Source organism: Ranitomeya imitator, chromosome 9 (genome assembly GCF_032444005.1).
Source record: "Ranitomeya imitator isolate aRanImi1 chromosome 9, aRanImi1.pri, whole genome shotgun sequence".
NCBI classification, from domain to species: domain Eukaryota; kingdom Metazoa; phylum Chordata; class Amphibia; order Anura; family Dendrobatidae; genus Ranitomeya; species Ranitomeya imitator.
Genome location: NC_091290.1, coordinates 22,500,724 through 22,516,693, shown reverse-complemented (window position 1 = coordinate 22,516,693; position 15,970 = coordinate 22,500,724). Strand labels below are relative to the sequence as shown.

General features: G+C 39.1%; 1 protein-coding gene across 4 annotated transcripts in view; it reads left to right on the top strand.

The window, feature by feature from the left end:
- The window catches only part of NELL1 (neural EGFL like 1), a 784,159-nt gene that overhangs the window by 496,353 nt on the left and 271,836 nt on the right, over nt 1-15,970 (top strand). The window lies entirely within an intron of this gene.

Genomic DNA, 15,970 nt, shown 5'->3' with positions numbered 1-15,970 from the left:
AATGTGAGACACGCTTCTTTCCCCGGTGTAAATGCAGGAGATTCACTTGAAGTTCATGGACCACAATATAAAATTCCACCAGTGCCCCCAACAGTCAGGGAGCTTTCATAGTATTGATCTATTATGGGAATCTTTTGGGCTTCTCTAAGCTCCATGGCTTGGGTACAACTGCATCCACTATAGTTGCACCTCTACATGACCATATGTATTTTGTACCAAATATTGTGGACGTCTTTAATACATTTTGAGCAATTTCTAAGGCTATGTGCACACGTTGCAGATTAGGCTTAGGAATTTCTGGTGCAGATTCTGCCTCTCCTGGCAGAAAACGCACCTGCGGATTTGTCGCGTTTTTTGTGCGGTTCCGCAGCGTTTTTTGTGCGTTTTTGCTGCAGTTTTCTTGCGGATTTGCTGCGTTTTTTACCCCTGCGGTTTTCTATAATGGAATGGGTACAAAAACGCTGCAGATTCACAAAAAAGAAGTGACATGCTACTGCTTTTAAACCGCAGCGGCTTTTCCGCAAAGTGTGCACAGCATTTTTTTTCCTCATTGATTTACATTGTACTGTAAATCCATTGCGGATCTGCAGCGTTTCTGCACCGCAAAAAACGCTGCGGATCCGCAGAGAATCCGCAACGTGTGCACATACCCTAAGTCCTCTAAACTAGAACTTTTTCTATTTACACTTCCAAAACAAAAGAGTAACCACCTTACTTTTTTTTCCTCCATAAATCAATAAAACACATGAACTTTGTAAAATATCTTATCAGAGAAATCTGCTTCTTTCTCCTCCTGGACTGATTCTTCATTTTCAAAAATATCAATTCATAGATAAAATGTATCTTCCCTGAATACAGATTTTCCCATTATTGTGAAAGTAGTTGATGACAGTTGGTGCTCGGAAAGTTCTATGGAGAACTGTATCTGTCATTCCAGGAGAACTTGCAATGGAATGTCTGTATAGCTCCGCCCTCATCCATAGAATTTTACAAGCACCAACTGTCATATCCAATCGCAGCAATAAGAAAGCAGATTTTACCCCTACATTGAGAATAAATGCTCAGTCCAGGAGCAGAAAGAAGCAGATCTCTCTGATAAGATAAATTACAAAGTTACTTATTTTCAGGTGTGCTATTGATTTAGGAAAAAAAAAAGATGCTTGCGCTTTAAAATCAACAAGAAAAACAAAATAAATTCGAGTTCACGTGACAATTTCTTGATTCGTTTTGCAGCAGAATTTTTGATCATGTTGTCCCTTATTATGTGATTGCAAGAAATTCGCCCGATATTTCATGTAGGGTCAAAACTAAATTCGTTTTTATAATTTTTCTTTTGAAATCAAATTGAAATACAATTTCCTAAATTATCCAAAAAAAAATCACAATCCTCCATTCGCTCCCATGTAACATCAACCAGTCGCGTCTCGCCGGTGTAAACAGGAACTATGGATTTAATGCAGTCATTGCTCCAAAAGATTCACAAATCCTTTTTATTTATGAAATACTGATTTATTTGTTTTACCATAAAATTAGGAAATGACTCATTTGATGTTGATTTAATGGATGGGTTGGCATCGAAAACAAGAGGCAGCAGAAAGTGATTATCTAAATGAGTGTTTGATTAAGTTTATGATCCGTCGCCCCTTCTGTCTGTTCTGTTCCTGTAATGGGTAGGAACAGATCATTCGGTAATAAAAAAAAGAAGTTTCAGCTTTCTCTAAAAATATTTAAAAAAAAAACAGAGAACCAATAACACTTGGAATCTATGAGGCTTTGCTGCTAGAACTTTAAAATAAATAAATCGATAAAATACAAAAATAACATATCTACTGCCCAAAAATTATCTTTTGGGAAATTTTTGCCTGAATTCGGTGACATGTTCCCAAGCAGGGTTGGATTATATTGAGGTCACAGAGGACATGTGTCTTAGGGTCTCAGTCACCTTAGGGACCTTCTACGTCCCACCCTTTTTTTGGTGATTGTTGGGGGAGTGGTGGCCTTGCGTTTGAGTTCCTCTTAGGACTCTTAAGGAAGTTGCCAATGGCTCCATAACTCCCATAGACTATAGTAGAAAGGACAGACAGCACAGATAAAGAGCTGAAACTGGGGATACATTGGCGTCCCAGAAGTGCGGCGGTCCACAAACCTAGATTTGTCCAGAGTCCTTCAATTAGTTTGCTCTATCCCTGCTCATAAAGTAGGTTGATGTCTACGAGGCATCAAGAGCAGATCTGCCCAGAGCTTCATGACTTCTGATCTTGCACAAGGAAGGTAGCCCCATTTTCACTTTTAGGGGCGCAGAGTATGGAACAAAACTTTTTTCTTCTTCTTATAATCCAATTGAACCTTCCTGAATCCCCACTGATCAGGATTACGGTGCAGGGACTCCGGTGTGCAGCGACCTGGATCCTCTGCAGCCAGCGTCACATTACAGGGGCCGCTACTTTAATAATACATTGATATCTTGTACAGCAAGTGATGCAAGAGAATTTCATATCATAGTCCATTTGCTTCAGAAATGAGCTGATATGAAATCATTAATCACTCAGCGGCTGGTTTATGGTTCCACAGATGTCTCTGCGACTTGGGGTCCAAGAACCTGAATTAGATTTATTAACCAATTCTGAGAACCCCCCCCACTGTACAGGGACCCCTAAAGTTTACACCTCTCAGCACTGGATACATATTAAGGAAATCTCTGGAGAATATGAATGTCTGCTCATGTCTTTTGATGCTACTACTAAAAGCATGTGAGATGTGTTGGCCACAGATATACATGTAAATTTCAATCACCACTGACATGACTGGAAACCATAATAATTACAAATTCATAGACTGTACTGATAAATAATATTACTGTCCCCTAGACCCCCAGGGTACCTGATTACTAACAGTAACCCTTATCTACCAGGTTTGTTATTTATTATATCAGTAGCCCATAAGGTGCATTATTATTATTATAATTATTATATATTATACCGCTAGCCCATCAGGTGCATTATTATTATTATTAGATGGTGGCCCGATTCTAACGCATCGGGTATTCTAGAATATGCATGTCCACGTAGTATAGTGCCCAGCCAGGTAGTATATTGCCCAGTAACGTAGTATATTGCCCAATCACGTAGTATATTGCCCAGTAACGTAGTATATTGCCCAGCCACGTAGTATATTGCCCAGTAACGTAGTATATTGCCCAGCCACGTAGTATATTGCCCAGCAACGTAGTATATTGCCCAGCCACGTAGTATATTGCCCAGCCAGGTAGTATATTGCCCAGCCAGGTAGTATATTGCCCAGCCAGGTAGTATATTGCCCAGCCAGGTAGTATATTGCCCAACCAGGTAGTATATTGCCCAACCAGGTAGTATATTGCCCAGCCACGTAGTATATTGCCCAGCCACGTAGTATATTGCCCAGCCAGGTAGTATATTGCCCAACCAGGTAGTATATTGCCCAGCCACGTAGTATATTGCCCAGTCACGTAGTATATTGCCCAGTCACGTAGTATATTGCCCAGCCACGTAGTATATTGCCCAGTCACATAGTATATTGTCCAGTCACGTAGTATATTGCCCAGTCACCTAGTATATTGCCCAGTCACGTAGTATATTGCCCAGCCACGTAGTATATTGCCCAGCCACGTAGTATATTGCCCAGCCACGTAGTATATTGCCCAGCCACGTAGTATATTGCCCAGCCACGTAGTATATTGCCCAGCCACGTAGTATATTGCCCAGCCACGTAGTATATTGCCCAGCGACGTAGTATATTGCCCAGCGACGTAGTATATTGCCCAGTCACATAGTATATTGTCCAGTCACGTAGTATATTGCCCAGCGACGTAGTATATTGCCCAGCGACGTAGTATATTGCCCAGTCACATAGTATATTGTCCAGTCACGTAGTATATTGCCCAGTCACGTAGTATATTGCCCAGTCACGTAGTATATTGCACAGCCACGTAGTATATTGCCCAGTCACGTAGTATACTGCCCAGCGACGGAGTATACAGCACAGAGCCACGTAGTATAGAGACCTAAAAAAAAAAAAAGCATATACTCACCTTCGGAAGGCCCTTGAAGTCCTGCTATACTTACCGTCCGCCGCCTTTCTCGCTCCTCTCCACGCTCCCGGGACCGCTCCATTGCAAGCGGCAGCTTGCGGTCCCAGGGCTGGTGTGAGCAGGACCTATGATGACGTCGCGGTCACATGACCGACCGTGACGTCACGGCAGGTCCTTGTTGCACACCAGCCTTGGGACGGGAGCGGAAGCTGCCGCTTGCAATGGAGCGATCCCGGGAGTGTGGTGAGGAGCGAGAAAGGCGGCGGAGGGTGAGTATAGCAGGTTTTTTGTTTTTTTTAATTATTTTTAACATTACATTTTTACTATTGATGCTGCATAGGCAGCATCAATAGTAAATAGTTGGGGACACACAGGGTTAATAGCAGCGGTAACGGAGTGCGATGCACCGCGGGCCGTTACTGCTGCCATTAACCCTGTGTGAGCGGTGAGTGGAGGGGATTATGGAGCGGGCGCCGGGCAGTGAGAGCAGGGGAGGGACTAATCGGACTGTGACCGTCGCTGATTGGTCGCGGCAGCCATGACAGGCAGCTGCCGAGACCAATCAGCGAACGAATAACCGTGACAAAAGGACAGACAGACAGACGCAAGTGACCCTTAGACAATTATATATATAGATAATTATTATATATTATACCACTATTGTTATTATACCACTAGCACATCAGAATTATTATATTATTATTATTATTATTATTATTGTTATTAGTATTATTATTATACAATTCTTTATTGTACCACTAGCCCATCACGTTCATAATTATTATTATTATTATTATTACTAATATTATTATTATTTTTTATTATTAGACAATTCTTTATTATACCACTAGCCCATCAGGTGCATTATTATTATTATTATTATTATTATTATTATTATTATTATTATTATTATGTTATACCACTAGCCCATCAGGTGTATTATTATTATACCACTGGCTCATCAGATGTATTATTATTATAACACTAGCACATCAGAATTATGTTATTATTATTATACCATTCTTTATTATACCACTAAACCATCAGGTGTATTATTATTATTATTAATAGACCATTCTTTATTATACCAGTAGCACGTCAGGTGTATTCTTTATTGGATTATCAGGCAGATATATTACCGTATTTCTTATATTGCTAGCCCATCAGCTATATTATCATACCATAATTTGTTATATAAGTAACCCATCTGGTATATTATTAATTATATTACTTTTTATTATACCCCTATTTATGTACGTAGCACATTGGGTATGTCATGTATTATATTATTAGCCTATCAGGTGTCTTCTTTATTATAGCACTATACTTTTATTCTTTCTTATATTGCCGTCCTATTAGATGTACTCTTTGTGCTATCATTAGCCCATCAGATGTACTATTTCTTATATCATTTAACCATTAGGTGTATTACTTATTGTATCACTAACCCATTAGGTGTATTATCGATTATATTACTTTTAAATCACTAGCCTATTAGGTATATTATTTATTATATCTCTATCCCTCTAGGTGTATTATTTATTATGTCACTAACCTTCAGGTGTATTCTTTCTTACACCACTAGCCCATCAGGTCTATTATTTATTATATCACTAGCCCATCAGATGTAATATTTATCATATTACTTATTATAACATAATTTATTATATCACTACCTCATTAGGTCTATTATTTATTACATCACTACCCCATCAGCTCTATTATTTATTCTATCACTAGCCCATCAGGTCTATTATTATGTCACTAGACCATCAGACAAATTACAATTATGAAATTAGAACCACTAACCCATATTTCTAATCATTTATTGTACCATTAGATTATTAGAAGATTAATTAATTATTAACAACCCCAATATTAAATATATTCACTAGGCCATCAGGGAAATAATAAATTACAAACCACTGTAGCATTAAATATAAATATTGTGAAATCAATGCATTAATTAACCACTAGACCACCAGGAGTATTATTTATTAAACCACTAGCTCATCAGGGATCATATTTGTAAACCGGTGGATAAGCAGGAATGGCTAATTTATCATTGGATGGCATAAGATTAAATCAGTTGATCATCAAGGCAGCAGCAGCAGGTGGTGAACCCGGATGAGTACCTGGCACTGCATCTAGGGGACGGCCTTCGCCCAGTGTGCACTGCATGTATGGAGCAGTCCTGAGCAAGTAGATCTCATTAGTTTACATTAATTTAAAGGGGTTGTCCAGGGTTTACATACTGATGTCCTATCCTCCTCCATGTGTAAGTCCAGGACAAACCTTTTAAAGGGCTCCTTCTTGCTACATTTACAAAGAAATGTTCCCCTTTACTTTACCCTTTATGTGTTGCAATACAAGACTGGTCCTAATGGGATATGGATGGGATTTTCAGCGTTCTGCCAGACCCGGGAGTGCAACATTTAATTATTTCATTAATAATCATCCCTGCCCCAACGTGTTCGGAACCGATGTAGCTACCATTCTTAATTCTCTAAAGTAATTATCACATGTTATTTGCATATTTCCTCATTGCATCTATAATGAATGAACGCGCGATGAGAAACTGACTTTACTGTATACCGTATACACAAAGCAGACTGGGAATATGATGGCGGACTCCTGTGTGCTCGCCTGCCGCTAATTGGGAATCAAGCTGAATTTTAATGAGGGAAAAATATTCATAATAATTGGCCCAGTGTTATTTTTTTTTTTTTAAGTCTGTGTTAAATATTCAAGCGCGTTAATTTTTTGCTTTAGACTCACTTTTCTATAGGATTTCAACCATTCTCTCTACACGAGATTGTAGCGAGGTCACTGGATAAACGTTACCACCTACCAATTAATTTCCTTTTATATCGAGCTAAGAGAACAAGTGGCGAAGTCATAGGCTGCTCATGTCAGGAAAGATGAATATAAAAATGGAATTTAATAGGGTCATTATGGGGCTGGTTAAAGGGGAACACTATCTGTAGATCAGCAACAGCAGAAGCAGTCTTGTCAGAAGGTCAGGTAAGGGGTCCGTGCCCCCCCAGGCAAAGGTAATGTGTATAATATATATGTTATACTCTGACATCGCATAAAGAAAGCCTGCCAGATTAGCCGAGTCATCAAGGTTCTCCACACTCAATTTATGGAGTGAAATACCTTTTTTAAAACGGCAATACATGTACATAGGAGCAGTATTATAGTAGTTATATTCATGTACATAAGAGCAGTATTATAGTAGTTATATTCTTGTACATAGGGGCAGTATTATAGTAGTTATATTCTTGTACATAGGAGCAGTATTATAGTAGTTATATTCATGTACATAAGAGCAGTATTATAGTAGTTATATTCTTGTACATAGGGGCAGTATTATAGTAGTTATATTCTTGTACATAGGGGCAGTATTATAGGAGTTATATTCTTGTACATAGAGGCAGTATTATAGTAGTTATATTCTTGTACATAGGGGCAGTATTATAGTAGTTATATTCTTGTACATAGGGGCAGTATTATAGGAGTTATATTCTTGTACATAGGAGCAGTATTATAGGAGTTATATTCTTGTACATAGGGGCAGTATTATAGTAGTTATATTCTTGTACATAAGGGCAGTCTTATAGTAGTTATATACTTGTACATAGGGGCAGTATTATAGTAGTTATATTCTTGTACATAGTGGCAGTATTATCTATATATATAATTGTCTAAGGGTTTTTCCGTCTGTCTGTCTTTCTGTCTGTCTGTCCTGGAAATCCCGCGTCTCTGATTGGTCGAGGCCGCTAGGCCTCGACCAATCAGCGACGGGCACAGTATCGACGTAGAAATCCCGCGTCTCTGATTGGTCGAGTACAGTACAGTATCGACGTAGATGTCATAATGGTTGCCATGGCGATGATGATGTCATAAAGGTTGGCTCGACCAATCAGCGACGGGCACAGTCTGCCGCGAATTCTGGAATCATCATTGTCCATATACTACGGGGACATGCATATTCTAGAATACCCGATGCGTTAGAATCGGGCCACAATCTAGTAATAGTTATATTCTTTTACAGAGGAGAAGTATTATAGTAGTTATATTCTTGTACACGGGGCAGTATTATAGTAGTTATATTCTTGTACATATGAGCAGTATTATAGTAGTTATATTCTTTTACAGAGGAGCAGTATTATAGTAGTTATATTCCTGTACATAGGGAGCAGTATTATAGTAGTTATATTCTTGTACATAGGGAGCAGTATTATAGTAGTTATATTCTTGTACATAGGGGTAGTATTATAGTAGTTATATTCTTGTACATAGGGGGCAGTATTATAGTAGTCATATTCTTGTACATAGGGAGCAGTATTATAGTAGTTATATTCCTGTACATAGGAGCAGTATTATAGTAGTTATATTCTTGTACATAGGGGCAGTATTATAGTAGTTATATTCTTGTACATAGGAGCAGTATTATAGAAGTTATATTCTCATACATAGGAGCAGTATTATAGTAGTTATATTCTTGTACATAGGGAGCAGTATTATAGTAGTTATATTCTTGTACATAGGAGCAGTATTATAGAAGTTATATTCTCATACATAGGAGCAGTATTATAGTAGTCATATTCTTGTACATAGGGGCAGTATATAGTAGTTACATTCTTGTACATATGAGCAGTATTATAGTAGTTATATTCTTGTACATAGGAGCAGTATTATGAGAGAGAGATATGCGCCTAAAACAAAGCTTCTGGGCATGCTCAGTGTGTTAAAAACGGAGTCGCTTGCCGGAAATGCTCTTTCACACATCAGTTCCGTGCGTTTATTGCCGGAAACGTCCCTTCAGGCTTTTTCGCCGGACACAAAAAACGTTGCAGGAGACGTTTTTTGTTTCCGGCAAAAAAGCCTGAAGGGACGGATCCGGCACTAAACGGATGAAACGCATGTCCTTCAGGCACAATCCGGCAGTAATACAACTCTATGGGGAAAAAACTGATCCAGATTGTGCCTGAAACTGCCGGATTGTGCCTGAAACCAAAAACCTGATGTGTGAAAGCAGCCTTATAGCAGTTATATTCTTGTACATGGGGGGCAGTATTATAGTAGTTATATTCTTGTACATAGCGGGCAGTATTGTAGTTATATTCTGGTACATGGGGCAGTATTACAGTAGTTACATTCTTGTACATAGGGGCAGTATTATAGTAGTTATATTCTCATACATAGGGGCAGTATTATAGTAGATATATTCCTGTACATAGGAGCAGTATTATAGTAGTTATATTCTCATACATAGGAGCATTATTATAGTAGTCATATTCTTGTACATAGGGGCAGTATTATAGTAGTCATATTCTTGTACATAGGAGCATTATTATAGTAGTTATATTCTTGTACGTAGGGAGCAGTATTATAGTAGTCATATTCTTGTATATAGGAGCATTATTATAGTAGTTATATTCTTGTACGTAGGGAGCAGTATTATAGTAGTCATATTCTTGTACATAGGGGCAGTATTATAGTAGTTATATTCTTGTACATAGGAGCATTATAGTAGTTATATTCTTGTACATAGGGGCAGTATTATAGTAGTTATATTCTTGTACATAGGAGCATTATTATAGTAGTCATATTCTTGTACATAGGGGCAGTATTATAGTAGTTACATTCTTGTACATAGGGGCGGTATTATAGTAGTTATATTCTCATACATAAGGGCAGTATTATAGTAGTTATATTCTTGTACACAGGAGCAGTATTATAGTAGATATATTCCTGTACATAGGAGCAGTATTATAGTAGTTATATTCTAATACATAGGAGCATTATTATAGTAGTTATATTCTTGTACGTAGGGGGCAGTATTATAGTAGTTATATTCTTGTACATAGGAGCATTATTATAGTATTTATATTCTTGTACATAGGGGCAGTATTATAGTAGTTATATTCTTGTACATAGGAGCATTATTATAGTAGTTATATTCTTGTACGTAGGGAGCAGTATTATAGTAGTTATATTCTTGTACATAGGAGCATTATTATAGTAGTCATATTCTTGTACATAGGGGCAGTATTATAGTAGTTATATTCTTGTACATAGGAGCAGTATTATAGTAAAAAAAAGGGAAGAAGCCAGCACTGCTTATGGTCAGAACGCAATAACTGAAGTGCAATTGCACATAAATTCTAACTGTATTTCAAATATGAGACATTTAGCAAACAATTGATCAATTCTTTGAGCTACCCCGCCACTTCACGGCAATCTCATAATGGGGCAGTCCTAATCTTCGTATTTTATTTACGTTGTGCCATTATGGCTTCCTGAACATAGGGGCAGTATTATAGTAGTTACATTCTTGTACATAGGGGCGGTATTATAGTAGTTATATTCTCATACATAAGGGCAGTATTATAGTAGTTATATTCTTGTACACAGGAGCAGTATTATAGTAGATATATTCCTGTACATAGGAGCAGTATTATAGTAGTTATATTCTAATACATAGGAGCATTATTATAGTAGTTATATTCTTGTACGTAGGGGGCAGTATTATAGTAGTTATATTCTTGTACATAGGAGCATTATTATAGTATTTATATTCTTGTACATAGGGGCAGTATTATAGTAGTTATATTCTTGTACATAGGAGCATTATTATAGTAGTTATATTCTTGTACGTAGGGAGCAGTATTATAGTAGTTATATTCTTGTACATAGGAGCATTATTATAGTAGTCATATTCTTGTACATAGGGGCAGTATTATAGTAGTTATATTCTTGTACATAGGAGCAGTATTATAGTAGTTATATTCTCATACATAAGGGCAGTATTATAGTAGTTATATTCTTGTACACAGGAGCAGTATTATAGTAGTTATATTCTTGTACATAGGGACAGTATTATAGTAGTTATATTCTTGTATATAGGAGCATTATTATAGTAGTTATATTCTTGTACGTAGGGAGCAGTATTATAGTAGTCATATTCTTGTACATAGGGGCAGTATTATAGTAGTTATATTCTTGTACATAGGAGCATTATTATAGTAGTTATATTCTTGTACGTAGGGGCAGTATTATAGTAGTTATATTCTTGTACGTAGGGAGCAGTATTATAGTAGTTATATTCTTGTACATAGGAGCAGTATTATAGTAGTTACATTCTTGTACATAGGAGCAGTATTATAGTAGTTATATTCTTGTACGTAGGGAGCAGTATTATAGTAGTTATATTCTTGTACATAGGAGCAGTATTATAGTAGTTACATTCTTGTACATAGGAGCAGTATTATAGTAGTTATATTCTCATACATAAGGGCAGTATTATAGTAGTTATATTCTTGTACACAGGAGCAGTATTATAGTAGTTATATTCTTGTACATAGGGACAGTATTATCTACTGTATAATTGTCTAAGGGGTACTTCCGTCTCTCTGTCTGTCTGTCTTTCTGTCTGTACCGGAAATCCCACGTCGCTGATTGGTCTCGCCAGCTGCCTGTCCTGGCTGCCGCGATCAATCAGCGATGGGCACAGCCCGGCCGAGAATTAGTCCCTCCCTACTCCCCTGCAGTCAGTGCCCGGCGCCCTCTCCATACTCCCCTCCAGTCAGCGCTCACACAGGGTCAATGCCAACGTTAGCGGACCGTGTTATGCCGCGGGTAACGCACTCCATTAACGCTGCTATTAAGTGTTGTTTGTTGTCGGCCTCTCCACTGGATCCCTGTTCCTTTAAGTTGTCATCCTATTTAGTGCAGCACAATAGTCAGTTTCTTAATAATCCGGCCAGGCAGTGTGAGCAGTAGATCTCCCCGCAGTGTCAGCTCTGGAGTGCGGTGATTAATGCATTTTAACTTGTAGAATTTTGTTGGCTTCTCATTCGGTGCTTTCTATATAGACACGTTTTCATGTATAACAAGCTTAACAAACCCGCACAACACTCATCCCATTGTGGACCATATTTCCTTAATACACAAATAGCGCATTATTACTTACTCATCATTACTTATTATCTGTGTCTTGTGCCGAGGAAAGCGGCTATAAATCATTTGGAATTAATTCAGTGTTTTGACATAACATAAGCGTACAGGTCTGTTTATTAATCTAACATCCGCTGGGTGAGTGTTAGCATTATTTATACGCTGGGCGTCTTTTGTTTTGTTTTTTATACTGATGTGTAAATAAATCAAAGTCTTTCAATCATATTTTGCTTCTCTGAACCAGGTTTACGGAAAGTCTTCTCAAAACTGCAGAAGTCGCATGTGGCAACCAACTAAATGCAGCATTGTCTTACAGCAACAATGTATCTGCATGTCATCCATTCAGTAAAGGAACAAGTAACATGTCTGCTCACCACAGAGACTGCAAAATTGCTTTTCTCCCTTTTTGATGTTGATTACTCATATTTGTTTTTTACTTACCGTACATAAATTGGTTTAGCAGTTAGTAATAATGCTACAATTTTTGGAGCTCCCCATACAAGTGAATGAAGATAACTACGCCTGTGAGTCGTCTTCATTCCTGACGCTGATACATTATCTAAGTCGAATGGAATCTTAGAGGTGAGACCTGTCTATTATAGGGGTTGTCCTGGACTTTAACATTGATGGGATATCCTTAGGATAGGTCATCAATGTCTGATCGATGGGGGTGCAACACACAGCACCTCCGATCAGCTGCTCTTGGCTCAGTTGCGGAGCTGAACAGCACAGCACCATCTACTGTATAGTGGCCATGGCCAGGTGCTGCATATCCACCCGCTATTCAGATTAATCAGAGAGGATGTGCGGTGCCCGGCCGCGGCCACTATTCCGTGCAGTTCCGACTGCCACCGGGAACAGCTGATCGGGGGTGCTGTGTGTTGCATCCCCACCAATCAGCCATTGATGACCTATCCTAAGGATAGACCATCAATATTAAAATCCCGGACAACCCCTTTAAGTATTTAGATATTGTCCCACAAAGATATTACCTTTGTCCCATTGGGGCTCTGATGTCACAAAAGTCTTTCTTCTTTTTGCTGCATTGGATGGCAGATAAAGCTAAGGAAGTTTCATTTGGCCAAACTCCTTCGTATCTTACATGGTCGGCCATTGATTGATCCCCATCGTTGTAACGCTGCATTATTCCTGAATGTATGTAGCTGATCTATACGTGTCCCTTCATTCTCAGCACTCGAGTTGCCGAGTGCTTAATATGCATGACGTGTCTGATGAATATTTATTGGGAACACTTGTAAAGATTGATTCAATCGGATATACCGGAATTGTAAATATCATTGATGTGGGGGGTTTCGTGATGCCGGCGGGATGTGGGCGCGTAGATAAGACATCATTTTAATCCGCGGTGCTTTTTTGTGTATGTCTCGTCTTTGGTTTCCTGCATGAAGGACATTTCTAGATATCAATGTGTAGGGACAAACTGGAGGAAATAGCATTCCCTGTAATATTCTCGCATTGCTGGACTTTTCTTTTTTTTTTTTTTTTACTGATTTGCCAGATGATATTACCATTATATACTGAATATCACAGGTGGACAATCCTCCCGGCTTCCAGCAATACTCAAGAATAAATTGGACATTGTTTTATTTTTTTAATCTAATTTTTTCCCAACTTTATTTTAACTTTTTTTTTTTGTATACATAGGCTTTTTAGGAGAAGAAAGTGGCGACGCACCCAGCTTTTTATTTAACTAACTTTTCACATAGCTGCCGGCCAAAAGCTCATTTTTATGACAGCTATTTTTACTGAATCCACTATACAGGTGAATGGAGAATGTTATGTATTTTCAGAAAAAGGGATAGGAGAATAAGTCGCTGCCAGACTCCTTGTTTTATCTTATGAGGATTGGGCATATTGAAATTGAACATGCTCAATCCCTATTTTTTCCTAACATCTGTTCTTCAGAGTTTGGACATCACATAGATAATAAGGTTTGGCCACTTTTTTTCTAATATAACTTGAAAGAAAAATAAAATGAGCAAATACCCTGCTGTAAGGAAATAAATAAATAGTAATAGTACATGTATACAACATATTGTCATATTATCTTCAAGAATTTGGATATCTTCAACAGAATTTTTGCAGTTGGGTTTCATAAAAAATTTTGCTTCATTTTTCATTTACGGTGTGTATCTCAGTCTGTGACTCTTATCTCTCTTCTCTTGAACCATCTTCTGTCCACAATGAGACTGACAAACAGTGATCTCCTGTTTGCTCTCTAAGTTTAGTGGTGCTTTAATATAACTTTTGGAACATAAAGAGTGGATGGATCAACCATTTTAGGTACTCCTACCACCCTCCACAGGACAATAAGATCGAAATGCGTCGCAAGACCGTCAGTGCCTGATATGCACATCCACATTTATTGAGGATTCTGCCCAATACTATGTTTTAATTTTTTTAAAATAAAGAATTTGTTTTAAGTAGCTGAAACGCCTACCTTTGCATTATCTAGTGCACCCTGGGTGTGGCTAAAATGGTGCACTGAGCTGCTTGGCCACACCCAGGGTGCACTGAGCCTCTTGGCCACACCCAGGGTGCACTGAGCCTCTTGGCCACACCCAGGGTGCACTGAGCCTCTTGGCCACACCCAGGGTGCACTGAGCCTCTTGGCCACACCCAGGGTGCACTGAGCCTCTTGGCCACACCCAGGGTGCACTGAGCCTCTAGGCCACACCCAGGGTGCACCGAGCCTCTTTGGCGCACCCAGGGGGCACCAAGCCTCTTGGCCACACCCAGGGTGCACCGAGCCACTTGGCTGCTCTCAGGGTGCACTGAGCCTCTTGGCCACACCCAGGGTGCACTGAGCCTCTTGGCCACACCCAGGGTGCACTGAGCCTCTTAGCCACACCCAGGGTGGACCGAGCCACTCGGCCACACCCAGGGTGCACTGAGCCTCTTGGCCACACCCAGTGTGCACCACGTTGGTGCAGAATGGTGACAGCGATTAGAGCACTAAAGGTGGGAGTTTTATAAGGATGATGTGTCCTGCTAGGCTATGCTGTGTTCCGTGTAAAGGGTCAGTTTGGGCAGACGTACTCCCTTTATGTGAGGGACGTCTCTTTGATTACTGATTCTCTCCTCCAAGGTGACTGTAGCCAGTGACAATTACTTCCTAAATCTGTCTTTAAAAAAACAAACCCCGGAACACCTGAACTTGCGGCTATTATCGTGGCTGTATCTTTTACTCTTGTTTGTTCGTCGTGCTTAGATCAATGCTATATTTGTGCTGCATCGCTGAATGCGTTTTATACAGTAAATCAATGGGAATAATACTGGAATGTTAATGCGTTCCAGCCTAGTTCTTCTGTGACATTAAAACGTCGCGGTCATCTGGAAAGGCTTCTCAAGGTCTTTGATATTCATCTCGGTCGCACAAAGCCAAATCAACATTGGGTGGGACGTCCATTACCGGCGGTGGGATTGTGCCGCTGATTTAAAGGGAGACTCCTTTCTTCTTGCTTGAATGACTTTGCTGTTCTTTCTATTATTTTGCTGTTCTTTCTCTTATTTTGAGCTGATTTGGACGTATACAGTTCTTTTGTCTCCAAAGTGAAGGTTAAAGGGTGGATATCCGTCGCCCTTCCCCATTGGAAGGTGAGAGGATATGCTAAGAAAATAGATTTTATAAAGGTTTTCTCCATTTTGACCCCTCTATTACTTGCTGTAATGTAACCATGGCTGACAACATTTGCTAGTGATTGCAGCTGATTGTTGGAATACATAGGTATCATAGGGAATATTATTGAAAATGATGTAGTCCTCACTGCTCATACATGTTACTAGAATGCAAAGCATTATGAGAAGAGCGATGATGGCGGCACAGAGATGACTGGCACAACAACGTATTTTGTGATACTCTGTTGGGAGTTGTTTTAGTGTTAAAGCAGGACAATGGCCCAGATCACCTCCAGGCAA